The sequence below is a fragment of the Bos grunniens genome, chromosome X, assembly GCF_055505025.1.
Source record: "Bos grunniens cultivar Pamir isolate PY7600 chromosome X, Bosgru_T2T1.0, whole genome shotgun sequence".
NCBI lineage: Eukaryota > Metazoa > Chordata > Mammalia > Artiodactyla > Bovidae > Bos > Bos grunniens.
This window is the reverse complement of record NC_141194.1, coordinates 146,716,174-146,739,256: the sequence shown is the minus strand read 5'-3', so window position 1 is coordinate 146,739,256 and position 23,083 is coordinate 146,716,174. Positions and strand designations below refer to the sequence as shown.

The 23,083-nt window shown below is 37.4% G+C and overlaps 1 protein-coding gene across 5 annotated transcripts in view; it reads right to left on the bottom strand.

Annotated features, from left to right (window-relative positions):
• Window positions 1–23,083, bottom strand: part of KLHL4 (kelch like family member 4) — a 107,771-nt gene that overhangs the window by 5,623 nt on the left and 79,065 nt on the right. The gene's annotated exons all lie outside the window — the stretch shown is intronic.

Below are 23,083 nucleotides of genomic sequence, written 5' to 3'. Positions count from 1 at the left end.
GACCTTCCCAAGTATTGTTTTATTCTCTATAGGATACTAACTACTCTTGCATCTATGAACAATTTTTACAGCATTTTTCAGCATTTTCCTAACTGTTTTTATGTATTTTCTTCAAAGGTTTTTTGAAATAATTTTAATACCTTATGAGTTACCACATTAATTAATGAATTACACAAAACATTTGACATGTTACTCATATTTGTATCAAAGGCATAACTTTTCAAAAATTATACTTTAGCACTAATTATTTCTTCAATATCTTTACAAAGAAAATGTCAATAAGGGGATAATGATAATAATAATAATTATTATTATAAAATAATACAAACAAAATAACACCAGCAACTAGCTACCATTAAGTACTTAATATGTTCCAGGCAACACACTTATTATTCTATACCCTATGAAGTTGATTATTCCCACTTTTCACATGAGGAAACTGTTTAGAGGTATAAAGTAACTGGGTCAAAGTCCCATAACTTGCAAATAACAGATCTGGGATTTACACCCAGATTTTTCTGACTCCAAATTTGGTGCTTTTAACTAGTATACTATACAAGTTTTGATATGCATGAAGTGCTTTTTTCCCATTAAACATTAAATTAAAAGTGGTATATTTGGAAATATAATTATATCAATAAATAAAAATTAGTTATTAGGATATGTTGGTAACTAATTTTGTAGCCTGAATTATGAACTGGATAATCAGCTTCCTCCCATGAGTTTATATTTTCCTAGTTGTATGTGTAAATGCCTATTGAAATTGGTTTAGACACCTCATATTATTGTAAGGCTAATTTCATGGTGAACACTCTACAGTGCTAAAATGCAGACAAATTACTCTCTTTTTCAGGTCTCAACATAGAATTACACAGTCACAGGCATTCTAAGTAAAGCCAGGAAAACGCTGGCATAATAATGAAAGAGAGGAAGGTGATTTAATTAAACTTTTTTATGTATTCTAAATTTTTTTTCCTTATGAAATGTATGCTTTATAGACTAAAGCTAATTTCATAATCCAATACCTTTAAATATAAGAAACCAAGTAAGTGCAACACAAGCTAAACCACTAAGTGAAAACAAAAAGCCTCCAACACTGAAATAGACAAAAACATAAGACTTTAGTATTCCAGAAAGAAAATATCTCACTAATTTGAATTTATTAAGAGAAAATGGCTATTATAAGAGCTGGGAGTATTACTTGTACTTGTATATAATTGTATAATCATATATACAATATACATATATATATGTACATATATACAATATATGTACATATATACAATTATATATGATTTAACTTTCATTTCAGATGAAATTTTTGTGAAGTCAGGTTTGATTTTTGTAGTGACAAACCTTCATTACTTTTTATTTACTAGATATAATTTTGCATAGTATTGCTTATTTTGTATAAAACCCTTCTAGACAACTTTTCATACTATGGTAAAGAACAGTATGAATTTATTATATCAGTATCACTATTTGACCTCTCCTTGTGAATTTACTACTTCAATATAACTTAAGTATTAATGGAATTTGAGAAAGAATAATTACTTTTACATGGGTTTCTTTGTACATTTGATTAAACCAAGTTTTCCCAAATATAATAATTACTGACACTGTCTATCATATAGGAGGTGATATAGTCTTTCATATTATCAACTGTCATGTAAAGAAGAAGCTATGTTTATTCTTAGATACAGAAAAATACATAGTTTTACAACTGTAAGGATAAAATTCAATGCCTAGATACTCTTCCTTAAAATGAAAGCTACACTTAGGTAAACTTACCTTTACTAAAATTTTTATTTCTTTAAAATTTATTTGTTTTTAATTGAAGGAAAATTGCTTTACAATACTGACTTGACTTCTGTCATACATCAAAATGAATCAGCCACATGTCCCCTCCATCTTGAATCTCCCTCCGACCTCCCACCCCATCCCAGTCTTCTAAGCTGTCACAAAGCACCAGGCTGAGCTCCTCCTGTGTTGTATAGCAACTTCCTATTATCTATCTATTTTACACACGGTAATCTCAAAAATGAAGAATGATCTCCATTACAAGGCAAACCATTATCACAGTAATCCACATCTATGCCCCAACCAGTAACACTGAAGAAGCTGAAGTTGAATGGTTCTATGAAGACCCGCAAGACCTTTGAGAACTAACACCCCAAAAAGATGTCCTTTTCATTATAGGGTGCTGCTGCTGCTGCTGCTAAGTCGCTTCAGTCATGTCCAACTCTGTGCGACCCCATAGATGGCAGCCCACCGGGCTCCCCCGTCCCTGGGATTCTCCAGGCAAGAACACTGGAGTGGGTTGCCATTTCCTTCTCCAATGCATGAAAGTGAAAAGTGAAAGTGAAGTCGTTCAGTCGTGTCCGACTTCCAGCGATCCCATGGACTACAGCCCATCAGGCTCCTACATCCATGGGATTTGCCAGGCAAGAGTACTGGAGTGGGGTGCCATCATCTTCTCCCATTATAGGGTATTGGGACGCAAAAGTAGGAAGTCAAGAAAAACATGGAAAAACAGGCAAATTTGGCCTTGGAGAACAGAATGAAGCAGGACAAAGACTAATAGAGTTTTGCCAAGAGAACACACTCGTTATAGCAAAGACCTTCTTCCAACAACACAAGAGAAGACTCTGCACATGGACATCACCAGAAGGCCAACACCAAAATCAGATTGATCATATTTTTGCAGCCAAAATAGAGAAGCTCTATACAGTCAGCAAAAACAAGACTGGGAGTGGACTGTGGCTCAGATGATGAACTCCTTATTGCCACATTTGGACTTAAATTGAAGAAAGTGGAGAAAACCAATAAGCCATTCAGGTATGACCTAAATCAAATCCCTTATACAGTGTATACAGATTATACAGTGGAAATGAGAAATAGATTTAAGAGACTAGATCTGATAGACAAGGTGCCTGATGAACTATGGACAGAAGTTCGTGACATTGTACAGGAGACAGGGGTCAAGACCATCCCCAAGGAAAAAAAATGCAAAAAATTAAGATGGCTCTCTGAGGAAGCCTTACAAATAGCTGTGAAAAGAAGCCAAAAACAAAGAAGAAAAGGAAAGATATAATCATTTGAATGCAGAGTTGCAAAAAATAGCAAGGAGAGATAAGAAAGGCTTCCTCAGTAATCAGTGTAAAGAAATAGGGGAAAGCAATAGAATGGGAAAGACTAGAGATCTCTTCAAAAAAATTAGAGAGACCAAGGGAACTTTTCATGCAAAGATGGGCTCAATAAAGGACAGAAATGGTATGGGCCTGATAGAAGCATAAGATATTAAGAAGAGGTGGCAAAAATACATAGAAGAACTATACAAAAAAGATATTCAAGACCCAGTTAACCACGATGGTGAGATCCCTGACCTAGAGTCAAACATTCTGGAATGTGAAGTCAACTAGGCCTTAGGAAGCACCACTATGAACAAAGCTAGTGGAGGTGATGGAACTCCAGTTGAGCTAATTCAAATCCTGAAAGATGATGCTGTGAAAGTGCTGCACTCAATATGTCAGCAAATTTGGAAAACTCAGCAGTGGCCACAGGACTGGAAAAGGTCAGTTTTCATTCCAATCCCTAAGAAAGGAAATACCAAGGAATGTTCACACTCCCACACAATTGTACTCATCTCACATGCTAATAAAGTAATCCTCAAAATTCTCCAAGCCAGGCTTCAATAATACATGAACTGTGCATTTGCAGATGTTCAAGCTTGTTTTAGAAAAGGCTGAGGAATCAGACATCAAATTTCCAACATCTGCTGGATCATTAAAACAGCAAGAGAGTTCCAGAAAAACATTTATTTCTGCTTTATTGACTATGCCAAATCCTTTGACTGTGTGGATCACAATAAACTGTAGAAAATTCTGAAAGAGATGGGAATACCAGATCACCTGACCTGCTTCTTGAAAAACCTGTATGCATGTCAGGAAGCAACAGTTAGAACTGGACATGGAACAACAGACAGGTTCCAAATAGGAAAAGGAGTACGTCAAGGCTGTATATTGTCACCATGCTTATTTAACTTATATGCAGGATATATCATTAGAAATGCTGGGCTGGATAAAGCACAAACTGGAATCAAGATTGCATGGAGAAATATCAATAAGCTCAGATATGCAGATGACACCACCCTTATGGCCGAAAGTGAAGAGAACTAAAGCGCCTCTTGATGTAAGTGAAAGAGGAGAGTGAAAAATTTGGCTTAAAGCTCAACATTCAGAAGACTAAGATCACGGCAACTTGTCCCAGCACTTCATGACAAATAGATAGGATACAGTGGAAACAGTGGCTTGCTTACTTACTTTATTTATTTATTTAATTTTGGCTCCAAAATCACTGCAGATGGTGATTGCAGCCATGAAATTAAAAGATGCTTACTCCTTGCAAGGAAAGTTATGACCAACCTAGATAGCATATTCAAAAGCAGAGACATTACTTTGCCAACAAAGGTGTGTTTAGTCAAGGCTATGGTTTTTCAAGTAGTCATGTATGGATGTGACTGTTGGAGTCTAAAGAAAGCTTAGCGCCGAAGAATTGATGCTTTTGAACAGTGGTGTTGGAGAAGACTTTTGAAAGTCTCTTGGACTGCAAGGAGATCCAACCAGTCAGGAGATCAGTTCTGGGTGTACATTGGAAGGACTGATGTTGAAGATGAAACTCCAATACTTTGGCTACCTGATGCGAAGAACTGACTCATTTGAAAAGACCCTGATGCTGGGAAAGACTGAGGGTAGGAGAAGAGGACGACAGAGGATGAGATGGTTGGATGGCATCACTAACTCCATGGACATGAGTTTGGGTAGGTTCCGGGAGTTGATGATGGTCAGGGAGGCCTGGCGTGCTGCAGTTCATGGAGTCGCAAAGAGTCAGACACTTCTGAGTGACTGAACTGAACTGAATATATATATTTCAGTGCTATTCTCTCAATTCAACCCACCCTCTCCTTATACCACTGTGTCCATAAGGCTGTTCTCTACCTGAGTTTCTATTCCTGCCTTGCAAATAGTTTCATCGTAACATTTCTCTAGATTATATATATATATATATATATATATATATATATATATATACACACATGTATTAATATACAATACTTGTTTTTTTATTTCTAACTTACTTTACTCGTATAACAACTCTAGGTTCACATATCTGACTAGAATTTACTCAAATTCATCCCTTTTTATGTTTGGGTAATATGCCATTGTATATATGTACCACGTCTTCTTTATTTATTCATTTGTTGATGGGCATATAGGTTTCTTCCATGTCCTGGCTATTGTAAATAGTGCTACAATGAATAGTGGGGGTACATGTGTCTTTTCAATTATGGTTTCCTCAGGGTATATGCCCAATAGTGGGATTCTCTGGGTCATATGGTAGTTTTAGTCCTATTTTTTAAGAGAAATATCCATACATTTCTCCACAGAGGCAGTATCAATTTGCATTCCCCAAAATATTGCAAGTGGATTCCCTTTTCTCCCTATTCTCTCCATAATTTATTGTTAGTAGATTTCTGCTGATGGCCATTCTGACCAGTGTGAAATGAAACATCATAGTTCTGTTTTGCATTTCTCTAATAATAAACAATTTTGAGCACTTTTTTTCATATATTTGTTATCCATTTGAAGGTCTTCTTTGGAGAAATACCTGTTTAGGTTTTCTGCCCAATTTTTGATTGGGGTTTCTGTTTTTGTGATATTCAGCTCCATGAGGCGTTTGTGTATTTTGGAGATTAATCATTTGTCAGTTACTTTATTTCCAATTCCGTTCAATCAGTCATGTGGTACACTTTGTGAACCCATGAACACCAGGCTTCCTGTCCATCACCAACTGCTGGAGATTATTCAAACTCATGTCCATGATCCAGCAATCCCACTGCTGGGCATACACACTGAGGAAACCAGAAGGGAAAGAGACACGTGTACCCCAATGTTCATCGCAGCACTGTTTATAATAGCCAGGACATGGAAGCAACCTAGATGCCCATCAGCAGATGAATGGATAAGAAAGCTGTGGTACATATACACAATGGAGTATTATTCAGCCATTAAAAAGAATACATTTGAATCAGTTCTGGTGAGGTGGATGAAACTGGAGCCTATTATACAGAGTGAAGTAAGCCAGAAGGAAAAACACCAATACAGTATACTAACGCATATATATGGAATTTAGAAAGATGGTAACAATAACCCTGTGTACGAGACAGCAAAAGAGACAGTGATGTATAGAACAGTCTCATGGACTCTGTGGGAGAGGGAGAGGGTGGGAAGATTTGAGAGAATGGCATTGAAACATGTAAAATATCATGTATGAAACGAGATGCCAGACCAGGTTCGATGCACAATACTGGATGCTTGGGGCTAGTGCACTGGGACGACCCAGAGGGATGGTATGGGGAGGGAGGAGGGAGGAGGGTTCGGGATGGGGAACACATGTATGCCTGTGGTGGATTCATTTTGATATTTGGCAAAACTAATACAATTATGTAAAGTTTAAAAATTATATAAAATTAAAAAAAAAAAACTCATGTCCATTGAGTCAGTGATGTCATCCAACCATCATATCCTCTGTCGTCCCCTTTTCTTCCCACTTTCAATCTTTCCCAGCATCAGGGTCTTGTCCAATGAGTCAGTTCTTTACATCAGGGTCCAAAGTATTGGAGTCTCACCATGAGCATCAGCCCTTCCAATGAATATTCAGGACTGATTTCCTTTAGGATTGACTGTTGGATCTCCTTGCAGTCCAAGGGACTCTCTAGAGTCTTCCCCAACACCACAGTTCAAGAGCATCAACTCTTTGGATCTCAGCTTTCTTTATAGTCCAATTCTCACATCCATACATGACTACTGGGAAAACCATAGCTTTGACTAGACAGACTTTTGTTGGCAAAGTAATGTCTCTGCTTTTTAATACGTTGTCTAGGTTGGCCTTAACTTTTCTTCTAAGGAGCAAGCATCTTTTAATTTCATGACTGCAGTCACCATCTGCAGTGATATTGGAGCCCCCCAAATAAAGTATGTCACTGTTTCCACTGTTTCTCTATCATTTGCAATGAAATGATGGGACCAGATGCCATGATCTTAGCCTTCTGAATGTTGAGTTTTAAGCCAAGTTTTTCACTCTCCTCTTTCACTTTCATCAAGAGGCGCTTTAGTTCTCTTCACTTTCTGCCATAAGAGTGGTGTTATTTGCATATCTGCGGTTATTGATATTTCTCCATGCAATCTTGATTCCAGCTTGTGCTTCATCCAGCCCAGCGTTTCTCATGATGTACTCTGCATATAAGTTAAATAAGCACGGTGACAATATACAGCCTTGACGTACTCCTTTCCCGATTTGGAACCCGTCCATTGTTACATGTCAAGTTCTAATCATTACTTCTTGACCTGAATATAGATTTCTCAAGAGGCAGGTCAGGTAGTCTTGTATTCCCATCCCTTGTAGAATTTTCCAGTTTTTTGTGATCCACACAGTCAAAGGCTCTAACATAGTCATTAAAGCAGAAGTAGATGTTTTTCTGAAACTCTCTCTATGATCCAGCAGATGTCAGCAATTTCATCTCTGGTTCCTCTGTCTTTTCTAAAACAAGCTTGAACACCTGGAAGTTCATGGTTCATGTACTATTGAAGGGTGGCTTGGCAAATTTTGAGCCTTACTTTACTCGCATGTGAGATGAGTGCAATTGTGCAGTAGTTTGAACATTCTTTGGCATTGCCTTTCTTTGGGATTGGAATGAACAGTGATCTTTTCCAGTCTTGTGGCCACTGCTGAGTTTTCCAAATTTGCTGGTGTATTGAGTGTAGCACTTTCACAGCATCATCTTTTAAGATTTGAAATAGCTCAACTGGAAGTCCATCCACTAGCTTTGTTCATAGTGATGCTTCCTAAGGCCCACTTGACTTCACACTCCAGTATGCTTGGCTCTAGGTGAGTGATAACACCATCATGGTTATCTGGGTCATGAAGATTTTTTTTTATATAGTTCTTCTGTGTATTCTTGCCACTTCTTCTTAATATCTTTTGCTTCTGTTAGGTCCAGTGAACCTAACAGATGTGCCCATCTTTGCATGAAAATTTCCCTTGGTATCTCTAATTTTCTTGAAGCATTCTCTAGTCTTTCCAATTCTACTGTTTTCCTCTACTTCTTTGCACTGATCGTTGAGGCAGTCTTTCTTCTCTCTCCTTGCTATTCTTTGGAACTCTCCATTCAAATGGGTATGTATTTCATTTTCCCTTTGATTTCACATTTTTTCTTTTCTCAACTATTTGTAAGGCCTCCTTGAACAACCATTTCGCCTTTTTGTATTTCTTTTTTGGGGGGGATGATCTTTATCACTGTCTCCTGTACAATGTCACGAACCTCCATCCATAGTTCTTCAGGCACTGTATCTATCAGATCTAATCCCGGGAATCTATTTGGCACTTCCACTGTATCATTGTAAGGATTTGATTTAGATCACGCCTGAAAGGTCTAGTGGTTTTCTCTATTTTTGTCAGTTGAAGTCTGTATTTGGCAAAAAGAAGTTCATTATTTGAGCCACAGTCAGCTCCCAGTCTTGATTTTGCTGACTGTATAGAGCTTCTCCATCTTTGGCTGCAGAGAATATAATCAATATGATTTTGGTATTCACCATCTGGTGATGTCCATCTGTAGAGTCTTCTCTTATGTTGTTGGATGAGGGTGTTTGCTATGACCAGTGAATTCTTTTGGGAAAACTCTATTAGCCTTTGACCTGCTTTGTTTTGTACTCCAAGGCCAAATTTGTCTGTTATTCCAGGTGTCTCTTGACTACCTACTTTTGCATTCCAGCATCCTATATTGAAAAGGACATCTTTTTTCGGTGTTAGTTCTAGAGAATCATTTAACTTCTGCATTACTGGTCGGGGAATAGACTTGGATTACTGTGATACTGTATGGTTTGTCTTGGAAACAAACATAGATTACTCTGTCATTTTTGAGATTGCATCCAAGTATTGTATTTTAGACTCTTTTGTTGACCATGATGGCTACTCCATTTCTTCTAAGGGATTCCTGCCCACAGTAGTAGATATAATGGTCATCTGAGTTAAATTCACATATTCCCATCCATTTTAGTTTGCTGATTCCTAAAATGTCAATATTCACTCCTGCCATCTCCTGTTTGACCACTTCCAATTTGCTTGATTCATGGACCTAACATTCCGTGTTCCTATGCAGTATTGCTCTTTACAACATCGGACTTTACTGCCATCACCAGTCACATCCACAACTCTGTGCTTTTTTTTCTTTTCTCCATATCTTCATTCTTTCTGAAGTTATTTCTCCACTGATCTCCACCTACCCTCCTGCGGAGTTCATCTTTCAGTATTGTATCTTTTTGCCTTTTCATACTGTTCAGCAGTGGCCTGCTGCAGGGTTGGAGGCACTGAGTGCAGCAGTACCTGTATGGGACCTTTTGAAGAAGGTCGCCATTACCTTCATTACCTCCACCATAGTTTGGTCTCAAGTCACACAACAGGGAGGGAACACAGCCCCACCCATCAACAGATAATTGGATTAAAGATTTACTGAGGATGGCCCCACTCATCAGAATAAGACTCAGTTTCCCCCTAGTCAGTCTCTCCCATCAGGAAGCTTTCATAAGCCTTTTATCCTTCTCCATCAGAGGGCAGAATGAAAACCACTGTCACAGTAAAATAACCAATCTAATCACACGGACCACAGCCTTGTCTAACTCAATGAAACTATGAGCCATGCCCTATAGGGCCACCCAAGACAGACAGGTCATGGTGGAGAATTCTGACAAATGTGGTCCATTGGAGAAGGGAATGGCAAATCACTTCGGTATTCTTGCCTTGAGAACCTCATGAATAATATGAACATTTGCAATTAATTTCTCCCATTCTGAGGATTTTTTTCATCTCGTTTATGGTTTCCTTTGCTGTGCAAAAGCTTTTAAGTTTAATTAGGTCCCATTTATTTACTTTTGTTTTTAATTTCCATTATTGTAGGAGGTGGGTCATAGAGGATCTTGCTGTGGTTTATGTCAAAGAGTGTTCTGTGTATGTTTTCCTCTGAGTTTTATAGTTTCTGGTATTACACTTACTTTTTTTGAATACAAATATGAGTTGAGAGTATATATACATTCACAGACAGGTGAGTCTAATCTTTTGTGAATTGTGTGCTCTCCATAATTTTTGGTGTTCTCTAGAAAGCATCAATAAATTATCTAGGCAATTTAAAACTCCAATAAAATCTATAATTTTCTCAACTTCTTACAGTGAACTTTAACAAGTCTTGCATGTACCATATTCCTTTGGCCTTTCTAAAAGTGAAACATGATTCCCATCAAGTATATATACACAAGTGCTGAGTAAATGCTTAGAATTTGGTATACACAATGAAATTCTGTATTAATAAAACAGGAAATATTGACGTTTAATCCTACTGATAGTACTGAGTGTACTATAGTGAACTTTTGGTTTTATAATAAATTGGAAAGTCAAATATGACAGGTTTCCAATCTTTTACAAACTCCACTTATATGACAAAAAAATCCTTTAGCCACTATTTGTCAGTTAACCATAGAGGGTTTCAACTTTCACTTCTGTAAGATGACAGGAATATACTAGATTTTCAAGGTCCTTTCCATTTGTAGTTACATGTAATTTCATTATTGTCCTTCTGGACATTTATTTAAAGGGAAGAACAAGTTCAGCTCTACTTTTTAAATATACAACCAACTCAAGGTGATTTTCATGTGTTTTTTTTATTTTGTTTTCAATGTTGCATAACTAGGGAGTAATACCAGCAAGATAGTAGGCTAGTAAGTTCTAGTATCTTATTCTAGCACAAAAAGTTATGGAATAAACCAACAGAAACGGGCCCAGATAACTTTGCAGCAGTTTTGGAAACCAGTCAAGATCCAAAGAAATAAATTCCATGCTCATTTAAGAAAAAGAAGTAGCAGGAGGAGCTAAGATGGCGGAGGAGTAGGACGGGGAGAACACTTTCTCCCCCACAAATTCATCAAAAGAACATTTAAACACTGAGTAAATTCCACAAAATAACTTCTGAAAGCCGGCAGAGGACATCAGGCACCCAGAAAAGCAACCCAAGTCTTCGAAAGGAGGTAGGGAAAAATATAAAAGACAAAAAAAGGGACAAAAGAGGGAGGGACGGAGTTCCGTCCTGGGAAGGGAGTCTTAAAAAGAGAGAAGTTTCCAAACACCAGGAAACCTTCTCACTGCCGAATCTGTGCGGAGCCTTGGAAACACAGAGGGCAACATAACAGGGAGGAAAAATAAATAATTAAAACCCGCACATTGCAAGCCGTACGGTAACTCCCCCAGCGGAGAAGCAGTGCAGACGCCTGCATACGCCATTAGCAAGCGGGGGCTGGGCAGGGAGGCACGGCGCGGTGCGGGCTGCATCGCAAGAATCTGGCCTGAATACCCCGAGCACTATCTGAGCGAAATAATTTGGGCTAGCAAACCAGACTGTGGGATATCTACCACGCGAAAAGCCAGCCCTAACTTATGACACCGTCAGGCCCGCGCACGGAATAAAGGACTGAACAGAGATAGCCGGCGGCAGACCATCCCCCTCCGGTGATAGGCAGCCAGAGCCAGAAGGGGACAATCGCAGCCCCAGAGAGACATTATCTATAAAACTGTAAGCAGGCTTCTTTGCTAACTAAAACTTCTTGGGGGTCTGGACGGTCAACATCTGCCTGAGAAGGTGTGCCGGTGCACAACTAGATAACCGAGCTGCGGGGAGGCGATAAGTCGCAGCAATCGCACGCGCAAAACACATCACCTGAGCTGCTCGGATCTGAGAAGAGCACAAAACGCAGGCCCAACTGAGAGTCTGCGCCTCTGAGGACTACCCGAGTGCCTGAACTTGAGCGGCTTGGACCTGGGAAGTACAGACAGGCCAGGGCGGGCCGCGGATGGTTCGCGGGGGAGCAACCTAGAGCCTGAGCAGCATGGGCAGAGAGGCTACACGTGCCGTGAACTGGTGGCAGACCCAGTGTGGCTGAGGCACTGCGAGCACACGCCAGTGTTATTTGTTTGCATCATCCCTCCCTACCTCCCCTCAGTGTGACTGAACAAGTGAGCCTATAAAAAAAAAAAAATTTAAGTCCTCTATTATTCCTTTAATTTCCACTTTTATAACCGATTACTTTGCAAAAAAAAAAAAAGACCCTATTTTTTTAAAGCAAACTTTATATATATATATATATATATTTTAAACTTTATATAATTGTATTAGTTTTGCCAAACATCAAAATGAATCCGCCACAGGTATACATGTGTTCCCCATCCTATTTTTTTAAATAATTTTTTGACCTTTTTTTTTTCTTTTTCCTTCTTTTCTTTAACATTGTATTTTTGAAATTCCAAACTCTACTCTAGATTTTTAATTTTAGCTTTTTAGTATTTGTTATCAATTTTGTACCTATAGTTTTTTTTTTATATATAATTTCTGTGACCCTTTTTTCTTTTTTCTTTTTCTTTTTCTCTGTTTCTTTCTCTTCTTCTTTTAAATAACATTGTATATCTGAAATTCCAAACTCTATTCTAGATTTTTAATTTATGCTTTTTGGTATTTGTTATCAAATTTGTTCCTGTATTTTTTTAATATATATATAATTTATGTGACCTTGTTTGTTCTTGTTTGTTTTTTTTTTTCTCTCTCTTTCTTTTTTTTCTTCTTTTTTTAACACTGTATTTTTGTAATTCCACACTCTACTTTGCTTTTTGGTATTAGTTATCAATTTTGTACCTATATTTTCTTTATAATTTTTGCGACCTTGTTTGTTTTTGTATGTTCATTTTTTCTCTCTTTCTTTTCCTTCTTCTTTTCTTTAACATCGTATTTTTGAAATTCCAAACTCTACTCTAGATTTTTAATTTTTGCTTTTATGTATTTGTTACCAATTTTGTACCTTTAAGAACCCAATCTTCAGTACCCATTTTTCACTAGGGAGCGAGATTACTGGCTTAACTGCTCTCTCTCCCTTTGAACTCTCCTTTTTCTCCACTAGGTCGCCTGTGTCTCCTCCCTAACCCCTCTCTACTCTACCCAACTCTGTGAATTTCTGTGTGTCCCAGATGGTGGAGAACACTTAGGGAACTGATTACTTGCTGGATCTGTATCCCTCCTTTTCATTCCCCCCATTTATCCTCCTGGCCACCTCTGCCACCTTCTTCCTTCTTCTCTTCTCTGTATAACTCTGTGAACAACTCTGAGTGGTCCAGTTGTGGAGTGCACATAAGGAAGAGATTACTGAATAGCCCACTCTCTCCTCTATTGACTCCACCTCATCTCATTCGGGTCACCTCTAACTCCCTCCTCACTCTTCTCTTCTCCATATAACGCTGTAAACCTCTCTGGGCGAAACAAGTTTCAGGGCAAGACATACCAAGCAAATTCTCCAGCAGCAAGGAACACAGCCCTAAGCTCCAAGATACAGACAGCCCAAAGTCACCCCAAAACCATAGACATCCCGTAACTCATTACTGGACATTTCATTGCACTCCAGAGAGAAGAAATACAGCTACACCCCCCCCCCCCCCAGAACACCGACACAAGCTTCCCTAACCAAGAAACCTTGACAAGCCACCTGTACAAACCCACACAGAGTGAGGAAATGCCACAATAAAGAGAACTCCACAAACTGCCAGAATACAGAAAGGACACCCCAAATTCAGCAATTTAAACAAGATGAACAGACAGAGGAATACCCAGCAGATAAAGGAACAGGATAAAAGCCCACCAAGCCAAACAAAAGAGGAAGAGATAGGGAATCTACCTGATAAAGAATTCCGAATAATGATAGTGAAATTGATCCAAAATCTTGAAATCAAAATGGAATCACAGATAAATAGCTTGGAGACAAAGATTGAGAAGATGCAAGAAAGGTTTAACAAGGACCTAGAAGAAATAAAAGAGAGTCAATATAAAATGAATAATGCAATAAATGAAATTAAAAACACTCTGGAGGCAACAAATAGTAGACTAACAGAGGCAGAAGATAGGATTAGTGAATTAGAAGATAGAATGCTAGAAATAAATGAATCAGAGAGGATAAAAGAAAAACGAATTAAAAGAAATGAGGACAATCTCAGGGACCTCCAGGACAATATTAAACGCTACAACATTCGAATCATAGGGTTTCCAGAAGAAGAAGACAAAAAGAAAGACGATGAGAAAATACTTGAGGAGATAATAGTTGAAAACTTCCCTAAAATGGGGAAAGAAATAATCACCCAAGTCCAAGAAACCCAGAGAGTCCCAAACAGGATAAACCCAAGGCGAAACACCCCAAGACACATATTAATCAAATTAACAAAGATCAAACACAAAGAACAAATATTAAAAGCAGCAAGGGAAAAACAACAAATAACATACAAGGGAATTCCCATTAGGATAACAGCTGATCTTTCAATAGAAACTCTTCAAGCCAGGAGGGAATGGCAAGACATACTTAAAGTGATGAAAGAAAATAACCTACAGCCCAGATTATTGTACCCAGCAAGGATCTCATTCAAATATGAAGGAGAAATCAAAAGCTTCTCAGACAAGCAAAAGCTGAGAGAATTCAGCACCATCAAACCAGCTCTCCAACAAATACTAAAGGATATTCTCTAGACAGGAAACACAAAAAGGGTGTATAAACTTGAACCCAAAACAATAAAGTAAATGGCAACGGGATCATACTTATCAGTAATTACCTTAAATGTAAATGGGTTGAATGCCCCAACCAAAAGACAAAGACTGGCTGAATGGATACAAAAACAAGACCCCTACATATGTTGTCTACAAAAGACCCACCTCAAAACAGGGGATGCATACAGACTGAAAGTGAAGGGCTGGAAAAAGATTTTCCATGCAAATAGGGACCAAAAGAAAGCAGGAGTAGCAATACTTATATCAGATAAAATAGACTTTAAAACAAAGGCTGTGAAAAGAGACAAAGATGGTCATTACCTAATGATCAAAGGATCAATCCAAGAAGAAGATATAACAATTATAAATTTATATGCACCCAACATGGGAGCGCCACAATATGTAAGACAAATGCTAACAAGTATGAAAGGAGAAATTAACAACAACACAATAATAGTGGGAGACTTTAATACTCCACTCACAACTATGGATAGACCAACTAAACAGAAAATTAACAAGGAAACACAAACATTAAACAATACAATAGACCAGTTAGACCTAATTGATATCTATAGGACATTTCATCCCAAAACAATGAATTTCACCTTTTTCTCAAGCGCACATGGAACCTTCTCCAGGATAGATCACATCCTGGGCCATAAATCTAGCCTTGGTAAATTCAAAAAAATAGAAATCATTCCAAGCATCTTTTCTGACCACAATGCAGTAAGATTAGATCTCAATTACAGGAGAAAAACTATTAAAAATTCCAACATATGGAGGATGAACAACACCCTGCTGAATAACCAACAAATCACAGAAGAAATCAAAAAAGAAATCAAAATTTGCATAGAAACTAATGAAAATGAAAACACAACAACTCAAAACCTGTGGGACACTTTAAAAGCAGTCCTAAGGGGAAAGTTCATAGCAATACAGGCATACCTCAAGAAACAAGAAAAAAGTCAAATAAATAACCTAACCCTACACCTAAAGCAACTAGAAAAGGAAGAAATGAAGAACCCCAGGGTTAGTAGAAGGAAAGAAATCTTAAAATTAGGGCAGAAATAAATGCAAAAGAAACAAAAGAGACCATACCAAAAATCAACAAAGCCAAAAGCTGGTTCTTTGAAAGGATAAATAAAATTGACAAACCATTAGCCAGACTCATCAAGAAACAAAGGGAGAAAAATCAAATCAATAAAATTAGAAATGAAAATGGAGAGATCACAACAGACAACACAGAAATACAAAGGATCATAAGACACTACTATCAACAATTATATGCCAATAAAATGGACAACGTGGAAGAAATGGACAAGTTCCTAGAAAAGTACAACTTTCCAAAATGGGACCAGGAAGAAATAGAAAATCTTAACAGACCCATCACAAGCACGGAAATTGAAACTGTAATCAAAAATCTTCCAGCAAACAAAAGCCCAGGTCCAGACGGCTTCACAGCTGAATTCTATCAAAAATTTGGAGAAGGGCTAACACCTATCCTGCTCAAACTCTTCCAGAAAATTGCAGAGGAAGGTAAACTTCCAAACTCATTCTATGAGGCCACCATCACCCTAATACCAAAACCTGACAAAGATCCCACAAAAAAAGAAAACTACAGGCCAATATCACTGATGAACATAGATGCAAAAATCCTTAACAAAATTCTAGCAATCAGAATCCAACAACACATTAAAAAGATCATACACCATGACCAAGTGGGCTTTATCCCAGGGATGCAAGGATTCTTCAATATCCGCAAATCAATCAATGTTATACACCACATTAACAAATTGAAAAACAAAAACCATATGATTATCTCAATAGATGCAGAGAAAGCCTTTGACAAAATTCAACATCCATTTATGATAAGAACTCTCCAGAAAGCAGGAATAGAAGGAACATACCTCAACATAATAAAAGCTATATATGACAAACCCACAGCAAACATTATCCTCAATGGTGAAAAATTGAAAGCATTTCCTCTATAAAGTCAGGAACAAGACAAGGGTGCCCACTTTCACCATTACTATTCAACATAGTTTTGGAAGTTTGGCCACAGCAATCAGAGCAGAAAAAGAAATAAAAGGAATCCAAATTGGAAAAGAAGAAGTAAAACTCTCACTGTTTGCAGATGACATGATCCTTTACATAGAAAACCCTAAAGACTCCACCAGAAAATTTCTAGAACTAATCAATGATTATAGTAAAGTTTCTGGATATAAAATCAACACACAGAAATCCCTTGCATTCCTATACACTAATAATGAGAAAACTGAAAGAGAAATTAAGGAAACAATTCCATTCACCATTGCAACGGAAAGAATAAAATACTTAGGAATATATCTACCTAAAGAAACTAAAGACCTATATATAGAAAACTATAAAACGCTGGTGAAAGAAATCAAAGAGGACACTAATAGATGGAGAAATATACCATGTTCATGGATTGGAAGAATCAATATAGTGAAAATGAGTATTTTACCCAAAGCAATTTATAGATTCAATGAAATCCCTATCAAGCTACCAACGGTATTCTTCACAGAGCTAGAACAAATAATTTCACAATTTGTATGAAAATACAAAAAACCTCCAATAGCCAAAGCTATCTTGAGAAAGAAGAATGGAACTGGAGGAATCAACCTGCCTGACTTCAGGCTCTATTACAAAGCCACAGTTGTCAAGACAGTATGGTACTGGCACAAAGACAGAAATATTGATCAATGGAACAAAATAGAAAGCCCAGAGATAAATCCACACACATATGGACACCTTATCTTTGACAAAGGAGGCAAGAATATACAATGGATTAAAGACAATCTCTTTAACAAGTGGTGCTGGGAAAACTGGTCAACCACTTGTAAAAGAATGAAACTAGAACACTTTCTAACAAACACCTTACACAAAAATAAACTCAAAATGGATTAAAGATCTAAACGTAAGACCAGAAACTAGAAAACTCCCAGAGAAGAACATAGGCAAAACACTCTCTGACATAAATCACAGCAGGATCCTCTATGACCCACCTCCCAGAATATTGGAAATAAAAGCAAAAATAAACAAATGGGACCTAATTAAACTTAAAAGCTTCTGCACAACAAAGGAAACTATTAGCAAGGTGAAAAGGCAGCCTTCAGAATGGGAGAAAATAATAGCAAATGAAGCAACCGACAAACAACTAATCTCAAAAATATACAAGCAACTCCTACAGCTCAACTCCAGAAAAATAAATGACCCAATCAAAAAATGGGCCAAAGAACTAAATAGACATTTCTCCAAAGAAGACATACAGATGGCTAACAAACACATGAAAAGATGCTCAACATCACTCATTATCAGAGAAATGCAAATCAAAACCACTATGAGGTACCATTTCACGCCAGTCAGAATGGCTGCGATCCAAAAGTCTACAAGCAATAAATGCTGGAGAGGGTGTGGAGAAAAGGGAACTCTCTTACACTGTTGGTGGGAATGCAAACTAGTACAGCCACTATGGAGAACAGTGTGGAGATTCCTTAAAAAACTGGAAACAGAACTGCCTTATGATCCAGCAATCCCACTGCTGGGCATACACACTGAGGAAACCAGAAGGGAAAGAGACATGTGTACCCCAATGTTCATCGCAGCACTGTTGATAATAGCCAGGACATGGAAGCAACCTAGATGCCCATCTGCAGATGAATGGATAAGAAAGCTGTGGTACATATACACAATGGAGTATTACTCAGCCATTAAAAAGAATACATTTGAATCAGTTCTAATGAGATGGATGAAACTGGACCCTATTATACAGAGTGAAGTAAGCCAGAAGGAAAAACACCAATACAGTATACTAACGCATATATATGGAATTTAGAAAGATGGTAACAATAACCCTGTGTACAAGACAGCAAAAGAGACACTGATGTATAGATCAGTCTTATGGACTCTGTGGGCGAGGGAGAGGGTGGGGAGATTTGGGAGAATAGCGTTGAAACATGTATAATATCATGTATGAAATGAGTCGCCAGTCTAGGTTCGATGCACGGTACTGGATGCTTGGGGCTGGTGCACTGGGACGACCCAGAGGGAAGGGAGGGGAGGGAGGAGGGAGGAGGGTTCAGGATGGGGAACACGGGTATACCTATGGCGGATTCATTTCTATATTTGGCAAAACTAATACAATATTGTAAAGTTTAAAAATAAAATTTAAAAAAAAAAGAAAAATAAGTAGGCAATTTTGTGAAATTCTTACTTGCTATTACCCCACTCCCTCCTAGAAAGACATGGTTTGGATTTGAGAAAGCAGTAGCTCAGCCCCAGCTCCTTCAGTTCCTTTTCCTGAATCAGAGAGAGAAGAGCAAAGCTAATAATCTACAATCTAACCCATCTCAATTGTTCCCAAAGAGGTTATTTTCTGTGTTACCTAGCTCAGAGCTCAGACAGTCTTATGTGGCATAGTTCAGATATCAGGCTAGGAAAAGCCATGAGAAGTAGTGCACATAGTTCGTGAAAATTGCGGGGAGATTACAGATGCACTGACAACTTAGAAAAGAGATTACTGATATTACAAAACTGCTGATTGTTCCAATAGAAAGCTAAGGCCCTGAAAGACAGCAGGGCCAAGACTCTTAGAAAGATGAATGGCAAAACCAATACAATATTGTAAAGTAATTATCCTCCAATTAAAATAAATATTTTTTTTTTAAAGAAAAGTAAGGCATTTAAAAGCAGCCATGTACACAGAGAATCACACACACACACACACAGGAAAAAGACGAATTTAGTAAAGGTCTGAGAAGACCTCAAGTCTTAATGCTAGGTTGATCTCAAGCACAGAACATAATTAGTGATTAATTAGTGACAGTCTTCCTATGCATGGAGCCAATCGGCAAGGATATTTAAAAATATCCAGTTTTCAACAAACATCCCAAAACATACAAATAAATAGGAAAATGAATATTACTCCAAAGAACAAAATAAACCTCCAGAGCCATTTTTGTTAAAAATATAGGCATCTGTCTTACTAGAGAAAGATATTAAAAGAACTGCCATATATTCTCAAAAAGCAAAAAGAAAAACAGGCAAAAAACTAAAGGAAACAGGAAAATGATAAATGAACAAAATAAGAATGTCAACAGAGGAAATAACTTATAAAGAAGAAAAAATAGAAATTCTGGCTCTGAAAGATGAAATGACTGAATTTAAAACCTTACTAGAAGGTTTAATTGGAGACTTGAGCAAGCAGAAGGAAGAATAAGTGAACTTGAAGACAAGTCTTTTGAAAATGATCAAGTGTGAGGAGGAAAAAAAAAATGAAGAAAAGTGAACTAAGTCTAAGGGCATTCTGAGATGACATCAAGTGAGTTAATACACACATTCTAGGAGAAGAAGTGGAAACAGAAAGAGAAGAAGAAGAAAGGAAGGAAGAGGAGGTGTGGAAGATCAAGAAGATATGGTTCTATAGTACTAGTAGAATTCAATTCCCCACTTACAATAATGAATAGAATAAACTAGACAGAAGATCAGTAAGTACATGAAAGATGAACAATTATAGGCCAATTGGACCTACTCCTCTAAAACTCAGAAGATACATTTTTCATGAGCAAGCAAGAAACATTATCCAAGATAAAGCATATTTTAGGCCATAAAACAAGTCTTAATAAATTCAAAAGACTGAAAACATGCAGTCTTTTCACAGTGGAATGAAACTCTAAATCAACAACAGAAGGAAAAGTGATATGTCTGCACATAGATAGAAGTGAAAGAATACACATTTAAACAAGTCAAAGAATACATTATAAGGGAAATTAGAAAATATCTTGAAGCAAGTGAAAATGAAAACATGACTCACAAGTGTCTTATGGAATGCAAAGAAAACAATGATAGGAGTCTATAACTGTAAAAGTTTACATATGAAAGGAAAAAAATTGCAAATCAAAAACCTAACTTTACACTTTGAAAAGGAAGAGTAACTAAACCCAAAGTTAGCATAAGGTAGGAAATAATAGAGATTATAGCATAAATAAATAATACAAAGATATAAAGACAATAGAAAAAAAACAATGAAATCAAGAGTTGGTTCTGCAAAATATCGAAATTGATAAACCTTTAGGTAGATTGAGTTTGAGAAAAGGACAAAACACATATAAAATCAAATGATGTGGAAATTAATACTGCTTTTATGAAAAAGAGAAGATGATAAAAGTACTATGAAAAATTGTTCACTAACAATTTGATTAACCTTGATGAAATGGACACATTTCTAGAAACTCACAACTCATCAAGATTAAACCATTATAAATCTATAATTGTAAGGAAATCAAAGGTTTCCTAACAAATTACAGTTGATCCTTGAACGGTGTGAGTGATAGAGGATCCCTGTACAGTTGAAAGTTTGTGTAAAACTTTACAGTCATCCCTCCATATCCATGGTTCTGTATCAGTGGATTCATGTATTTACTATAGAACAGTTTTTCAGTTGCTCAGTCATGTCTGACTCTTTGCCATACCATGGAATGCAGTATGCAAGGCTTGGCAGTCTTTCACCATTTCCTGGACCTTGCTCAAAGTCATGTCCACTGAGTCAGTGATGCTATCTAACAATCTTTTCCTCTGCCATCCCGTTCTCCTCCTGCCTTCAATCTTTCCCAGCATCAGGGTCTTTTCCAATGAGTTGGTGCTTCACATCAGGTGGCCAAAGCATTGGAACTTCAGGTTCATCATCAGTCCTTCCAATGAATATTCAGGACTGATTTCCTTTAGGATTAACTGATTTGTTCTCCTTGCAGTCCATGGGACTCTCAAGTGTCTTCTCCAGCACAACAGTTTGAAAGCATCAATTCTTCAGTGCTTAGCCTTCTATATGGTCCAACACTCACACCCACACATGACCTTTGGAAAAATCATAGCATTGACTATACAGACCTTTGTTGGCAAAGTGATATCTCTGCTTTTTAATATGCCATGTCATATGCCTTTTTAAGAGGCATGTCATAACTTTTCTACCAAGGAGCAAGCATCTTTTAATTTCATAGTTGCAGTCACCATCTGCAGTGATTTTGGAGTCCAAGAAAATAAGGTCTCTCACTGTTTCCATTGTTTGATCATCTGTTTGCCATGAACTGGTAGGACCAGATGCCATGATCTTTGTTTTTTGAATGTTGAGTTTTAAGCCAGATTTTTCACATTCCTATTTCACCTTCATTAACAGGCTCTTTAGTTCCTCTTCACTTTCTGGCATAAGGATGATGTCATCTGCATATCTGAGGTTGTTGATACTTCTCCCAGCAATCTTGATTCCAGCCTGTGCTTCACTGAACCCAGTAGTACTGTAGTACATATTTATTGAAAAAAAAATCCACACAAGTGGATTTGTGCAGTTCATACTGATGTTGCCTTAGGATCAACTGTAGTGAAAAATCTCACAACAAAGAAAAGACAAAGGTCAGATGGCTTCACTGGTGAATTTTCTCATATATTTAGAGAAGAATTAACACTAATCCTTCTCAAAATCTTTCAAAATATTGAAGAAGTAACAAAAAACACACAATGACACTATAAAAAAAAACTACACACCGATATTCCTAATAAATACTGAATGCAAAAATTTTCAACATAATACTAGCAAATTGAATTCATCAGATTATTAATATGATTATATATCATAATAAAGTGGGATTTCTTCCTGGAATGAAACAATGGGTTATCATATAAAAATCAATCCAAGTAATACACTATATACTATACATGAACCAAGAACTTCCAGATATTCAAGCTGGTTTTGGAAAAGGCAGAAGAACAAGAGATCAAATTGCCAACATCCATTGGATCATAGAAAAAGCAAGAGAGTTTCTGAAAAACATCTACTTCTGCTTTATTGACTACACCAAAGCCTTTGACTGTGTAGATCACAGCATACCATGGAAAATTCTTCAAGAGATGGGAATACCAGACCACCTTACTTGCCTCCTGAGAAATTGGTATGCAGATCAAGAAGCAGCAGTTAGAAATGGACATGGAACAAGGGCCTGGTTCCAAATTGGGAAAGGAGTACATCAAGGCTGTATATTGTCACCCTGCTTATTTAACTTATATGCAGAGTACATCATGCAAAATTCCAGGTTGGATGAAACACAAGCTGGAATCAAGACTGCCTGGAGAAGTATCAATAACCTCAGAGAGACAGCTGACACTACCCTTATGGCAGAAATTGAAGAACTAAAGAGCTTCTTGATGAAAGTGAAAGAGGAGAGTGAAAATGTTGGCTTAAAACTCAACATTCAAAAAATTTAGATCATGGCATCTGGCCCTATCACTTCATGGAAAATAGATGGTTAAACAATGGAAACAGCAAGAGACTTTATTTTGGGGGGCTCCAAAATCACTGCAGATGGTGACTGCAGCCATGAAATTAAAATATGCTTGCTC